The sequence below is a fragment of the Lonchura striata genome, chromosome 28, assembly GCF_050655825.1.
Source record: "Lonchura striata isolate lonStrDom1 chromosome 28, ASM5065582v1, whole genome shotgun sequence".
In the NCBI taxonomy this organism is placed as follows: Eukaryota; Metazoa; Chordata; class Aves; order Passeriformes; family Estrildidae; genus Lonchura; species Lonchura striata.
In genome coordinates, this window is record NC_140730.1 from 7,016,962 (window position 1) to 7,031,656 (window position 14,695).

Below are 14,695 nucleotides of genomic sequence, written 5' to 3' on the forward strand. Positions count from 1 at the left end.
GCAGAGAAAGACTTAGCTGGGACTAGGGGACCTCTCCGAGGCGCTGAGTGATGGGCGAGCATCTCCTCCTCCAGCTCAGAGTGCAGGAGAGAGCTCAGGGTCTCCAGCTATGTGGCATTTTTGGAGAATCTGCGGATGGAAAGAGCCCTCTGGCATCTGCCAGAACTGCCCATGGTTTCTACCTCTTGTTAGCAAACTGGAACCAAGTGAGTGGGCAAAAAGTGGGGGTGGGAGAGCAGAGCAGGGTCTGGTCCTGTCCTGGCTGGGCCTTGGATTTGTGTTTTGGGTATTTTGCTTCCACTGGTCCAAGGCCACTTCCTGCTCTCTTTGAGGTGCATGGAATGAGATCTGGTTTGGTCAGGGCTTCTTCTTCTCATTCTGCACCTGTTTGTCTCTTAATGCTGAAACAAAAAAGGCAGAGCAGGCTGTCTTTTGCTTTTCCCTGGGAAATCCCCACAACCTTTTATACCAGTCTGGTACTTTGTGTATAAAACACTAACCAATGTCAGGCTGAAGGTGGAAAATCAATTTCAACCTTTGGCATATGAGGTTCTGCACTAGGCTTTACAAAAAGGAGCTGGATTCAGCAATGAATCCCTTTAGAAGTGAATTTTGCCTTTCTTTGTTTTTTTTTTTTGTCTTCCCTTGGTTTTCCTCCTTTTTGCCCTTTCCCTCTCCTTCCTCATCTCCAGGTGGTTCTTCTGTTCCCAGCTCCTCTACTTTCTGCTGTCTTTTGTCATTTACGGTTTTCCAAGTTCATGAGCAGCACTAGGTAAGAATCCCCTGAATCCTGCTGATCTCTGTGGCATCCCTTCCAGCCTGAGTATCTTCCTGGCTGCCAGTGCAGCAACTCCCTGTGAACAGTAAAGCTCAGAGCAGGGTCAGGCGCTTTCCATAAACCTTCTCCACTTCTGGAAGCACCAGCAGCCCTCTGGATCTTGGTGCATCCCTCTGGCCATGGCAGCACAGGCATTGGTACAACCTCACTGGACCTGGGTGAGAATTAGATGATGCTGAAGGATTGATTATAATTTGCTGCCCTGGTTTTCCTGTTTCCTGCACGTTCCCGTTTATTGCACAGTGTCCAGGTTGTGTTGGACCTTTGGGAAAACCATATCAATAAAGGAAAAAAGCTATCAACAACAAATTTAGCCTGGGCTCTTTTATGTTGCTGACCTGAAGCAGCTTCTTCAAGGCAGCCCTGGCAAAGGATGCAGCAGAGCACTTAACTCAAAAGGGATCTTGTCAAAAATGTTAATTTGCTTTTGTTTCCCTTCAACCAGAACCACTTTCTCAGTGAGCTGAGTGGCCAGTTTATTATGAGCCTTTTTCTTTTAAATTTTCAAAGATGCTGAGAGTACCTGAGATGTTTCTACTTTTTTAATAGATGTTTGTAAAGGATGAGAAGAGATAAGGATATTTGAATTTAATTTGTAGCCAAGTTGTCACTTGTTACAGAATTTCTGAGTGACAGAGAGCATGATTTATGTCTGGAGTGAGACTTGAGCTACCCACTCAGACTAGGCCCTGATGGGGTCTCGAAGCCTTTGATGCAGTGAGAATTCAGTTGTGGCGCAGTTAGAAATTATGTTATGGTAACTAGAAAGTAATGAGCTATTCGAACATGAATTAGAGTAGAGCTGCAGTGTGAAAAGCCTGACCACCTTAAGGCAAAGGTAAACAATGTTAGTGTGCCAATCAAAGGGCCTTTGTAACCTGTAAACTATGTAGAAGTGTATAAAAACTGCCATCTTCTCTCGAATAGACGGAGAATGTTGCATTAATCATATTGATTGGCTGTGCATTCTGTCCGGCCAGCTCCCCCGATTTAATGAGGTCCCTGGCTCTTGTCACTTGCTCCAGTCAATCTCCCAGAAACCTTCCAGCCACTTCCATCATTCCTTGTCCTGTTTTCTGCCTGCCCTGAGCTGCATGGGCACCACTTGTGCCCTTGAGGACCAGGGGTTTGAAGAACTCTTCTGGCAGCGCAGGACAAGGGAGCAGAGGGAAGGGTGGTGGCCTGACCCCAGCCCATGCTGCAGGGCAGGGTCCCTCTCCCAGCTCCCCTCAGTACCTCTTGTGCCTGGCATGGGGACACTGCCAGCATGATGACCTAGTATCTCAATTTTGGAGACAAATTTCAGGAGGAAACACCCTGGAATGAGTGTGTCCTCTAGAGGGAAAGGGCTTCAATAACTCCTTTTTCTTCTGACAATGACAGAAATGGATATCAGGGGATGAAAATGAAAAAAATGTAAAACTGTTTATTAACAAAGCAAATACCCACAAAGCACAGGAAAAGAAAGAAAATTGAACCTTTCACCCCATCCCCACCTCGCTGAGAGGTAAAGATAGCAGTTGCTCTTATTTTTCTCTGGGAAGGGGGAGAAAAGAGTTTGTGAAGCAACCTGGGAACTTGTTGGATTTCTGACATGGGTCTTCTCCTCACAGCAGGTGAAGTTGGTGGACATTATTGTCCCTTCTTTTGCTGGTCTTTCTGGGGTTTGGACTGGCCAGGGCCGCGCCTGCAGGCTCCTCTGGCCAAAGAAAAAAACAAAAAGCTTCCAAAAGGATTTTCTGGTGAAAAGCCTCCAGGCCAGGGGAAGAAAAAAAAAAAACACACAAAACAAACAAACCCCAAAACAAAACCAAAACCAAAAAACCCCACCCAGAAGCTTCTTGCCTAAATGGGCAAAAATTAATCCAGCAAAAGCAATGAAACAACAGTTCCTGTAGCTTCTGACCATGCCAGAAAGAGAGAGCTTGAACAGAGCCCATGCCTGCGGCTCCCAGGCTCTGGCCCTTCCCACTGGTTCATTTAAAAGATACCACAGACATTTCTGGGCATAAAGCAGATGATTAGGGAATAAAGTACCATCACAAAATGACTCCAACACCTTGCCTAGCAGCACACAAACAGTGGTGAGCAGCACCTGCTGTGCCTGAGCTCAGGTGCCATGGCAAACTCACAGCTCTCTCTCCTTCCTCCAGGTGTTTCTCCAGGCTCTGCTCAACATGAGGGGACACTCCAACCCCATCACCTGGCCAAGGGCAGGAACATTATACTGCCCAGCTGCTTCTCCCCAGAACAGCATGCACAGGACACGGAGGTGACCTGGTTTTGTGTATCGCTACAAGGGGAGACAGGACCAGTATGGGGAGCAGATGCTTCAATACTAAGGGCACACTGAGCTGCTGAAGGATGGACTGCCCAGGGCAGCACACACTTGAAAATTTTCCATGTCCAACTCTCCTACTGGGGAGATTACACCTGTTTTGTTCAACATGGCTTAGATTACATGAAGGCTGCAGTAGAGTTCAAGGTGACAGGTCTGTAGTTCATGTCCCTGGTACCTCTAATTTACTTGCTTGCAGCCAGTGCATTTTTTCCCTGTCCTCCTGCCCAGAAGCAGTTTGAGATGGCTGCTTGGGAAGTAGGGTTTTCTTAAGTCCCATGTTTGAAAATACCAAGATTTTCTCAGAGAGGTGAAATTACTCACCAAGTGGCCATAAGGAGATATGATTCCTCCTTCAGAAGTGTTCTTTCTATTGTTTTCTTCACATAAGTAAGTGTAAGAAAAAAAATAGGCATTGGGTAATAAAAGAAGAATGTTGTAGTTTGTGCATTTATGTTTTAATATACAGGCCTGTGCATTATTTTGCCACACATCTGGCCTCCAGAGCAGATCTCTATGTTATGCAAATGAGATTGCAAGAAATGTCCTGACTCCAGGTGATACTTGTCTGAAAAAACCCTTTGATTTGCCTGTGTCAAAGTTTGTCATTGTCGGGAAGAGAAACAGCCAAACCACCACATCCTCCAATATCCAGCACCCCGCAGGCTCACCTGGCGTTCCTCTGTTCCCACAGCCCGTGGCTCTGCTCCGTCCATCGCGTTGGAGCGCCACGAGGCTGGGGGGTTCCGGGTGTCCTGCAGCTCAGCCAGCTGTACCCACGGTCCCCGGTGCTGTCGCAAGATTCTGTGGGTGGCAGCTCCCGTCCCACTGGGAAGACACTACCCTGGATGAGAAGGGGCTCTGCAGTGGAGAGCAGCATCATCCTCAGCAGAGGTGGGACGGGAGCAGGGGTCAGCCCTTCAGTACCGGTACCAGGTGAGCCGAGCCCAGGGCATCGCCCTGCCGCCCTGCCCGGGGAGCTGCGCTCAGCAGAGTCCACAGAGCGCCGGCCCAGCGGCTGCTCAGCACACGCCAGCTCCATCCTATTTCCATTTCGGCGTGCAAACAGCTGCGATTTTGATCGGGTTCGTGCAGATGTGCTCCTAAATCAGTCACTTCCACTGGGAAGTGCAGGTTGGGAGGAAAAGGAGCAGCCTTCAGTGTGGCAGAGTTTCTACAGACACCTGGCTGAAATAAACACTGGAACTAAATGAAAAAGGGAAAACTAACCCTTGCCCTTAGTCTCCCCTGCTGTGAAATCCTGTCCCTACATGTTTAGTGTGAGAAAGAAATCCTTATGTCTCATTTTAGCACCTGCAGATATTTAATGTATTTTTTATTTTCCCTTGTGTCACAGGAAAGCTTATTTTTCACTGGATGATTGATATGGGGCTGGAAATAGAGCAGAGCAGAGATGCAAGGGTGAACTGGACTAAGCATATACCAAAATGCACTGCAGCAGCACATGCTTTGAGGCATATCCAGACCCTGCAGACCTTCTGCCATGTGCATGATTCTAACATGCTGGGGGTTAATCAGTGCTTGCTGGAAGGGATTTTTTTTTAAATTATTTGCATTTCCTTTTTTTTCTTCATGGGAAAGCATCAGAAAAAAATAGGTAAGTTTTACTTTCAATTTTCTAGAAATTGGAGAAATCTTCAAATGGAAACATTCATGGGTTCTATTTCTGGGGGACATTTGGGATGGAAATGGTTTGGATACTGTTGTGGTTTGGAATAGGAAGAAAATGTAAGGAAGTGATGTACTTGTTTCAGAAAAGTTATTTTCCATTCGTCTCTGTGTGGCTTTATGCTATTCCCTGTAATTATTCTATGCTGAGAAGAAAATTCCTTCAGTTTTCAAAGTACAAACTGGCAATAAACTTATATCTGAATCAGGACCAGCAGCACGGTTGTATTTGTAGAAAATGGATGGAGCCCTTTCACGTAGTCACACACTGAAGTTTTGAAGCAACACACTGTGGGATGATTTTGACAGAGATAACAACTCAGAAGTTGGGCAGCAACACTGGCATATCATTACCCTGAGCTAATTCAGTACAAGTGTGTTTGATTATCTCTCAGCTGTGGGTGGTTTTGTTTTGTTTTGTTTTGTTTTTAAACACGGAGAAGATACACAGTGCCTATAGAAGAAGGTAATTACAGTTTGATCTTTCAGGGTGCTGAATCATTTCCCCTGCTTTATTCTCCCTTCCTGGCTGTTCCCCTACTGCAGTGTTGCTGGTGGGACCTGGGGTGGTTCTGTCAACCCTCCCATAAGGAGAGGAAGCGTAACAGCAAACTCCTTGTTCATTTGGTGCATGCCCCAGTTTCATACAGGCAAACCTGGGTAGTCCTGGTCCTCAGTGAACTGTGTCCTCACATTTCACATATCTACGATCTTCAGCCTGAAGGTTTGCTGACAATCCTCTTCTCTCTCTGCTTCCTTTTCTTGCACCGACATTGTGAACTTGCGCACCTTCCCCTGCCACAGTCTGCCAGCTCTCCCACCCTGCTTCTTCCTTAGACAGCCCCAGCCAAGAGCTCCCCTGAGGTGAGCTCTGCCCTGATGTGTTGGTTCCACCTCATCTGCAGTGAACATGGTTCTGGATCCAGACACAGCCCACTGGGACCTTGTCCTGTCTGATGATGGCAAAAGTGTGAAATGAGGTGACACAACAGGACATCCCTGAGAGATTTAACCCATGCTGCTGCGTGCTAGGCTCTGATGGCTTCACCTTCAGTGAGACAGTATTGGGAGGTCAAGGTGATGGATAAAGGAGGATGGGCCATGGAGGGTCTCTACGGAAGATGTCAAAAAGAAGGATGATATTGCATTTAAGCCAGAGAAAAGCAGATGGGCAGTGAGGCTGTTGGCAGGGTACTTCCTAGCTCTCACCTCTCCTGATCGCACTCTCCTTCCTGAAATCAGTACCCCCAAACAGATCTGGATCTGTCTGGATTATGAAGAGGGATGGGTAGCATTTTTCAGTGTTGATGAGGGTGCTTCCATCCTCACATTTCCACTGGTATTGTCTGAGAGAAAAACAATCCACTTTTGGTTCTGTCTGAGTCCTGGGACCTCTCAAAATATGACTGTGATAAATGGGAGAGAGTGAGATGAGGCTTTTCTAGGAGAACTTGGTAGTTCATACTCACAGAAGGATTGAGGTTAGGAGGAACCTGTGGAGGTTTCTGTGGCAGAAACCACAGCTCAGAGCTGGGTTTACCTGAGGGCTGTCTTTGGTGTCTTTGGACCTTGTTCAGCTGAGTTGTGTCGGGTTTCTGAGGACAGAGATCTTGTTATGTCTCTGGACCTCTGTCCAATGCTGCATCTCTCTCAAAGGTCTAAACTAATCCTTTCTCTCTGGTCAGAATTTCTCCAGTTGCAACTCATGTTGTCAACTCTCCTCCTTGTTCTGTTGAATGCAACTTCTACTGAAAAGATGTTCCAGGAACAGGGATTTTTTTAAATGTACACAATGAAATTACTTTGGTGTCATTTGTCTGTATGTGTGTCAGCATCATTGTCTCTGAGCAACGTCTCCTGATCCTTTCAAGCCTGTGGGATTTGCAGGCACTTATGAGAAAATGGCTTACTGCATCCTGCTGGAGCCAATGAAGTCACATCAGCACGACAGGTCTATTGGGGTAAGGAAAGGGTTACAGAAAGAACAGTGGTAGCAACATCCTGTTTGAACAAATTACACCATGAACAAGAAACCACTGAACCACTTCACCCAGAACATGAAGAAATTTGAAACAAAATTGTTTTTCTGCTCTACTGACTCACGACTCTGGAAAGAATAATATAAAATGTCAAGAGGACAGATTTATTGTGGAACTGGGATTAGTTTTAAGCTTGCAGTTAAAAATAGCTTTTGGGCTAAGGATATAAATGGGTGAGCTTTGCAAATGAAGTAAATTCACTTGCACCTAGCTTGTGTCTCTCGCCTTCATACATCACAGAGGTCTATGGCTGCCTACACCTGCCAGCAGCACAAACCCTGGGGATGAGTTCCCCTGTGACCTGGCGATACCCTACACTGTGAGATGGGTAACTCCAGATTATTTTGCTGTAGGGGAGGTTCCCCCTGCACAGGGAGGACAGCAGTGTGTTCTTTCTCAGACATGATTTCACATCACATACTCCAGTCAACTGGTGTCCAGCAGGCATGGACCTTCCCAAGGGAAGGCTTCACCCAGATACAACTGGTAAGGAAGGAGACTTCAGTACAGGTGGTGAGTTGCAACAAGTGCCCAGGCCTTTCTCCTGGAGAAAAGGTAAATACCTTCATAAGGTGTGTGCAGGTTTGATGATCTGTTATGTCAGGAACAGGAAACAGTTAAAAGGCTGTGCAGTATTAGAGGGGCTGAGATGGATGTGGACAGGTGGTTTCAGAACGATGTTCCTCTGGCAGGCACTGAGAATGAGGCACCTCAGAGCTGCTGACCCACAGAAGTAGGGCTGTGCTTCAGTCTCCACCCTCCAGCATCACACCAGACCCAGAAGTGGGACTTTAGCAGCTCTAGACACCCACGAGCAAGGTCTGCAAGGAGAAACTGTACTAGAAGCACAGAGGGGACACTGTAAAAGAAATGATGAGTGCTCACAGTGGGTGACTCTGTTAAGGGGACCATGAGGCCTTCAGCACAGAGCCATGTGAGGTAACCTACCTTCTGGCAGCTGAGGTCTGAGATATTGTTGAGAGGGTGCTTCAACCTCTCAAGAGCACAGACTGCTCTCCATTGCTGCTCTTCCATGTGGCACAAATTACACCCAAGCCAGAACCTGGCCAAAATCAAGAAAGATTACAAAGCCCTGGAGGTCCAAGTGAAAAATATTGGTGCCCAAGTAATCTTTTCCTTCATTTTACCTATAAGAGGAAAGGGCATAGGCAGGAATAGATGTATAATGCAAATAAATTTCTGGCTTTGTGGCTGGTGCTATCATGGGGGTTTGACTTTTATGACAACAGGAAGTTCTTCAATGACTACAACCTGTTAGGGCAGGATGGGATCCACATGTCAAGAAGAGGCCAGGGAACATGACAGCAGGCTGGACACCTTGGACGCCAGGGCTTTAAACTAATGACTTGGGGGCGCTTCGACCATCACTCAAGGAATAAGCTAGGACCCCCAGAGCAGTGGCAAATGTTCTTTGTGGCCTCCCAAGATGAGTGCAGAAGACCAACCACCTCAGGGGTGTGTATGACTGTTGTGTATCATCTTGGACCCCTCCTGGGAAGGTTGCCTGCTCCATTACATCTGAACTGCCTGTAGACCAAGCATACAGCATGGGGGAAAATGGGAAGGATTAGAGAGCTGTGTGTGGTGACAGGGCCATTGTCCCATTGCAATTAATAGATGTGGTGGGATAGTTGGCATGACTGCAATGCTGGTGTGGACAGCTACACACTAAGAAAGATGGGTCAGCAAGGCGAAGGGCTGGAGCTGCTCTTTACATGAGAGAGCAACTAGAATGGATCAAGCTGTGCCTGGGGATGGATTAAGACCAAGGCAACATTTTATGGGTAAGCATTTAGGGACTGGTTATCATGGCCAGCAGGACTCAGGCAGTGACTGTCCCCCTGTGCTGGGCACTGCTAAGGCCTCACTTCAAATCCTGGAGTCAGTTTTGGGCCCCTCATGACAAGAAGAACATTGAGAGGCTGGAGCATTCCAGAGCTGGGGAAGGGTCTGGAGCACAAGTCTGATGAGAAGCAGCTGAGGAATCTTGAAGGCCTCAGCCTGGAGAAAGGAGTCTTACAAAGGACCTTCTGGGTTCTATGAAGGGTGGTTCACCTCATTGAAGCCTCACTTTTTGCAGCACCAGGAGACCCTAGATGAGATGGTGACAAAGAAGGAAACATAAATACCCCAATGCTCCTGCCAGTGAATGCAGGTCAGGGAAGACATATGGGCACAAGGGAGAATCTCCTCATCAGAGGTTGGGCTGCTGAGGAGGTACCTCATCCTTGTACCAATAGCCTTAACAACAGTGACTTTGGTGGGTGGGAGAACAGACCAGGGGCTTAGAAGCAAAGAATTGTTTAAATTAGGAAGTACCTTTAAGTACCAATGCCAAAAGTCCTGCTGTTAACCCAACACTGTCCAGACCACCACTAAACCACATGCCCAAGTGGCATTTCGACACATCTTTTAAATCCCTCCAGGGATGGTGACTTTGCCATTGCCCTGGGCAACCTGCAGCTGTGAAATCCTCTGAATCTTTCCCCCTCAGGGAAATCCCCAGAGCATTGCCTTGGAGAGACTTACCATAGAATTGACCCACCTGGGCAGATGGAAAGGACTTCCTCACAGACTCTTGCTTAACACTGACCCATCCCAGTTCCTTCCCCCATATGTCCCAGCCTCCCCTGGGTTCTTCTTTCCCTGTTTCCTGCTTGGTTGTGGTACCCCTGGTGACCAACCCCATCTTCTCTGAAAGCCAATGCCATTTTCCCTGCCCTTGGTACTGCCCCTGTACCCTCCCCTACTTAAACCTTGTGCAGTGCACATGGCCTTGTCTTTTGTCTCTGGTTTCCCTTTGGCCTGCTCAAATAAGCCTCACTGGAACTGACCATACAAAAGGCCCTTCTGCCTCTCTTCACTGAGCTGGCCGTGGTGAGTGTGGTGTGTGTGGACTTGACTGCTTTGCCTGAATGCTTACCCAAGTGGCTTTTCCACAGGAGATCCTTATTGGTGAATAGGTATAGGTAGCAGCAACCACTATCTAAACCCCACGCTGCTACACTGCGCCAGTGCTCAATGCCTTTCAATTCTTTAGGCAAAGAAAAATTACTGTAGGATGTGGGGCTCGCCCTGAGAATACCCCCTGGCTGGTCATGGTATCTCTCCTGTCAGGTAACCTTGCTCTGGCTAAGGCATCTGCACTGTAGGGGATGGCAGGGAAGAGCCTGAATTGCTTCTCCCAAGGCGTTTTGGGTGGTACTTTCCTCTCCTTCCCTGCCTATGTCTCTGCTGCCTGGAGATGTCTTTGCCAGGAGCTGTTTCTGGTTCCTAGGACTCCTCCTGTCAGTGTTCACAGACCCCTTCCCACCTGCTGAGTGCTCAGCACTGCCCTGCAAAGACCTCCTGGCAGCAGCACACTGCCAAGGAATAGAGGTGTGTGCAGGCCTGAGGAGCCGTGCAGCCAAGTCTTAATGAGAGTTGAGGTCTCAGTGCCTTCTCCAAAATGCAGTCTGCTGACTCAGGGAACCAAGAGGAGAGAAAAACAACACACAGACTCCTTCCCTTTCATTCAACACCTGCTTTGATATTCTTATTCTAAACTGCCATCAGAAGTGTCCTGAGAATGATGGGGAGCTGTGAACTGCCCTGGCCCATATAGCACCCTCTCAACTGAAACAGGATTCTGTCCTTCCTAGCATGGTTCCTCCCACCCCCAGCTTCTCCCCAAAGCGCTCTGGGAAGCTCCCTGGCCTGGCTGAATGCTGACCCTGGCAGACAGCAGAGGTTCTGCCCTGGCACACAGACTCTGCTCAGGACAGCCCTTGGCACCCCTGGGTACACACCTAGACTCACACCCTGCCAGCCCAAGATGCCACATTCTTCACCCCTTTTGGCCTCCCTGGCGATGTCCCAGGGCTCCGGGTCTGACATCTCCTGACAGGCAGTAGAGTCACCCTCAATAAATCATCTTTTAACTGACTGAAATAATCACCAATCATCTAAAGAGAGGAGAGACTGATTCTGAAAGCAGGTTTGTCCTACCAGAGATGGATGTCTGCAAAAGGTGTAAATATTTCCCTCTGGTCTCTGGTATCCTCGACCCATAACAAAAGAAGGACACACAGACAATGACAGGGATGTGGTGGCTGAATCTTGTGCAGGGCAGGGACTCAGCTGAAGCAGTGCAAGCATGTCATCTCCAGCTGGAAGCCCTGGGAGTTAAGCAGGATTCAGTTTCCCCCATGCAACCCAGAGACCTGGAGCGTGGACAGATGTCAAGACAAGCCACAACTTCCAGCCACTCCAGCCCAGGACCTCTCCTGCTGTGCTGCTGTAGTTCAGTACAGTACAGATCTGCCTGGCTGCTGGAATTCTGCCTGGTGCCTTGTCCTGGACTGGCAGAGAGAGGAGGTCACTACTGTAGGTACATACATGACAGTCTACAGTCACAAGCATGTATGTGTATGGATTCCCTGAATACTGACACAATTTGCTCTCTGGTACCCCTGCCCAGAAAGCATCTTGTTCTTTCCATTCACGTATGTTGTGGTGTGATTTTATGGTTTATGCCAGAACCCTGGTTTCTCCCCTGAAGGTGCCCTCCCAGGTGTGTCAATCACTCCTCCTTTCCACACCCTGACCCCTGCCAGCACTGTCTGTCACTCCTGGAATTCCAGAAGGGCATTGAGTGATTGGGCAGATTCAAAAGATGCCCTCTACACCCGGGGAGCTTTGGACCAGCCAGGTGTCCTTTGTCCCCTAAGACCTCCTCTCCTGTACCTGGCTGGTACTCTCAATCAGTCTCCTAAACAGACCCAAGTCTGCTCTGCAGAAGTCCAGGGTGGCAGTTCTGCTGTCCTCCTTCCTTATATCTCCAGTATCAAAAACTCTGTCACTTAATCATCGCTGTGTCCAGATGGCCCCAGCTGTCACATCCCCCACCAGCCCAGCAGGGCAGCTTCCCTGGCTGTCTCACTTTCCAGCTGTGGCAGGCAGTTCTCTTCCATGCACTCCAGGAACCTCATAGACTTGTTTTCTCTCCACTGTGTTGTGTCTCCAGCAGACATCTGGTAAACTGAAGTCCCACACAAGAACAAGGACCGGTGATTGTGGGGATTTTTCCAGCTGCTTATAGAATGTATTGTCTGTCTCTTCTTCCTGGTTGGTCAGCCTGTGATGGCCAGTGTTCCTCCCCCAATCCTTAACCATAAACCTATGCATTTAACCTTATTATTGGCATCATTAAGCTCAAGCCAGTCAAAGCATTCACACATAGGGTTACCCCAGCTTGGTTACTTCCTTGCCTGTCCCTTCTGAATCTGCAGCCACCCCCTGCAGCACTCCAGTCACGGAGTTATCCCGCCGGGTGTCGGTGAGGGCGGTGATGTCGCTGTGTGCCGCGGGGTACGGGGCAGTAACCACGGGAGCGGCTCAGGCCGGCGCTCACAGCAGGCCCACGGGAAAGGCACCGCTGCAGGGAGCAGCTGAGGGCTGAGGCGGCTGCAGTGAGGCTGGGATTGGCTGGAGGAACACATGGACAGCGCATGAGCGGGAAGCTGATTGGCTGGAGGAAGCATGGACAGTGCATGAGCGGGAAGCTGATTGGCTGGAGGAACACATGGACAGCGCATGAGCGAGAAGCTGATTGGCTGGAGGAACATATGGACAGGGCATGAGCGGGAAGCTGATTGGCTGGAGGAAGCATGACAGCATATGAGCGGGAAGCTGATTGGCTGGAGGAACATATGGACAGCGCATGAGCGAGAAGCTGATTGGCTGGAGGAAGCATGACAGCATATGAGCGGGAAGCTGATTGGCTGGAGGAACATATGGACAGTGCATGAGCGGGAAGCTGATTGGCTGGAGGAACATATGGACAGGGCATGAGCGGGAAGCTGATTGGCTGGAGGAAGCATGACAGAGTATGAGCGGGAAGCTGATTGGATGGTAGGACACGTGGACCGCAGCATGGCAGCTAAACCAGCCAATGGGTGCCTTCTTTCTGTTAAATTCTGTTAAATCTGGTTGGTTTCAGTTATGTCAGGTTAAAACTAAAGGTGTAAAAAGGGGCTGATTTCTACAATAAAGCAATCTCCTTTGGATGCATAAGGGCGTCCATCTCGCTTTTTTTCCCACTGCTACAGTTTTCCAGCTGCACAATGGCTCCCAGAGTTAATTTTGTTCCCAGTGGCTGGTACATCGTTGTGGTTTTTTGATTCATGAAGAGAATAATGTTGATTGTAATAAATAAAAAGGTCTTTGTTCATCAAAACAAGCATTGAAGGAGATAAGAATTTGAACTGAGTATGACATTTCAAGATGTGGGAGAAGGAGGGGGGGAAAACAGCAAGTATCCTGCTTAAGAATTGTGCAGATGCAACTAGCACAGAAGACTGTGTAACTAATTATATACAAGTTAACTTTTCGGCCAAGGACAATCTGCAAGGAAGATGAGGAGTCTTCATCCCTATGACCACCAAGGGCAGAAAAAAAGACCCCCTAGCAACCAATAGCACAGGCGCAGAGTGCATTGAGAGAAAATACATCAACTGGGGGAAAAAAAAAAAGAAAGAAAAAAAAGGACTATAAAAACAAAAAGGTCAAATGGGGAGGACGCACCATGGTAGAGCGGAGACTCCCCGGCTGCCCAGCGCTGTTCTTTTGCTTAATACCGCTTGCTTAATAAATTCTTGTTAATTGATTTATCTATAATTGGCCTCCCCAATTGAATTTGTCCATAACATTGACCACACACTGATTTTGTTGTTTCTCAGTTGTGCTCACCCCAAGTCAAGGACTTTTCAGTCTCTCCTGTTCTGCCAGTGAGGAGCTGCACAAGAAGCTAGGGGGAGCACAGCTGGGAAAGCTGGCCCAAACTGTCCAGAGGGATATTCCACACCACAGAACATCCCAATGTGTAAATGTCCTAGCTTAGGGCAAATTTGGGAGAAAACCTCTGGAAGTAGCCCCCAGAAAAAAAATCCCCATGGCCATTCCCCTCCCCTCTCTCCCAACCTGGTTTGGGAAGAATTTTCTCTGAGAGAAGTGGAAAAGAACCTTTTTATTTAACAAACAAAACACTTTCCAGCTCCAAAAAATGAACAACAACAGATGACAACAAAACTCTTTCACCACTCTGAAGAGATGAACAAATCCAGAGAGTCTCTCCTGGGAGTGGTCGCTGGGTGCTGGGGATTGCTCTCCAGCACTGGGGATGGCTGCTGCAGATCACAGAGCGCAGGGTCTCAGTGTTCCTTGGTGTTTCCCAGTCCCAGTCTGAAGCAGGTTGAATGGTATTCAGGAAAGGGAAAGGAAACAGTCCAGGGAAAGTGAAATGAACAGGGTCTATGCCTTTATTGTTGTTCAGCTCTTTATTAAAAAGTCAGCTCGGCAGGGGGGTGTTGTAGCTTCTTCGGGCAGCTGAAGGGTGAGAAGGCGGCAGAGTCTGTCCCTGGAGTCTCCGTGGCACACTGGTAGCCGGAGGTGAAGAGGTGTCTGTATCTGAAGTCCCAGCAGACCGTCCTCTCTCCTTTCCTCCTGGCACACTGGTAGCCGAAGGGTGGGGGGATGTGCAGAGCCTGTTACGGAGATCCAGCAGCAGCTATCCCTCTCCTTCCCTCCTGGTAACAGCAGGAAGAGTGTCTGTTTTCCTTGTGCCTGCTTCCCACAGCCCAGTCCAGTCTGGTCCTCTGCAGGTTATGGTGACAGGTCAAACACAGACCAGGGATCTGGTTCCCTTTTCCCCAACCAGCACACCCATCCAGCCCCCTCCACTGTGCCCCTCTTTTTCATTTTGGGGTGTTTTTCATCCCCAAAACCCCTTCT

The 14,695-nt window shown here is 48.5% G+C and overlaps 1 pseudogene; it reads left to right on the plus strand.

The window, feature by feature from the left end:
- Nucleotides 1-50: 50 nt before the first annotated feature.
- On the plus strand, nt 51-6,294 carry LOC110469490 (butyrophilin subfamily 1 member A1-like; annotated as a pseudogene).
- Nucleotides 6,295-14,695: the final 8,401 nt, after the last annotated feature.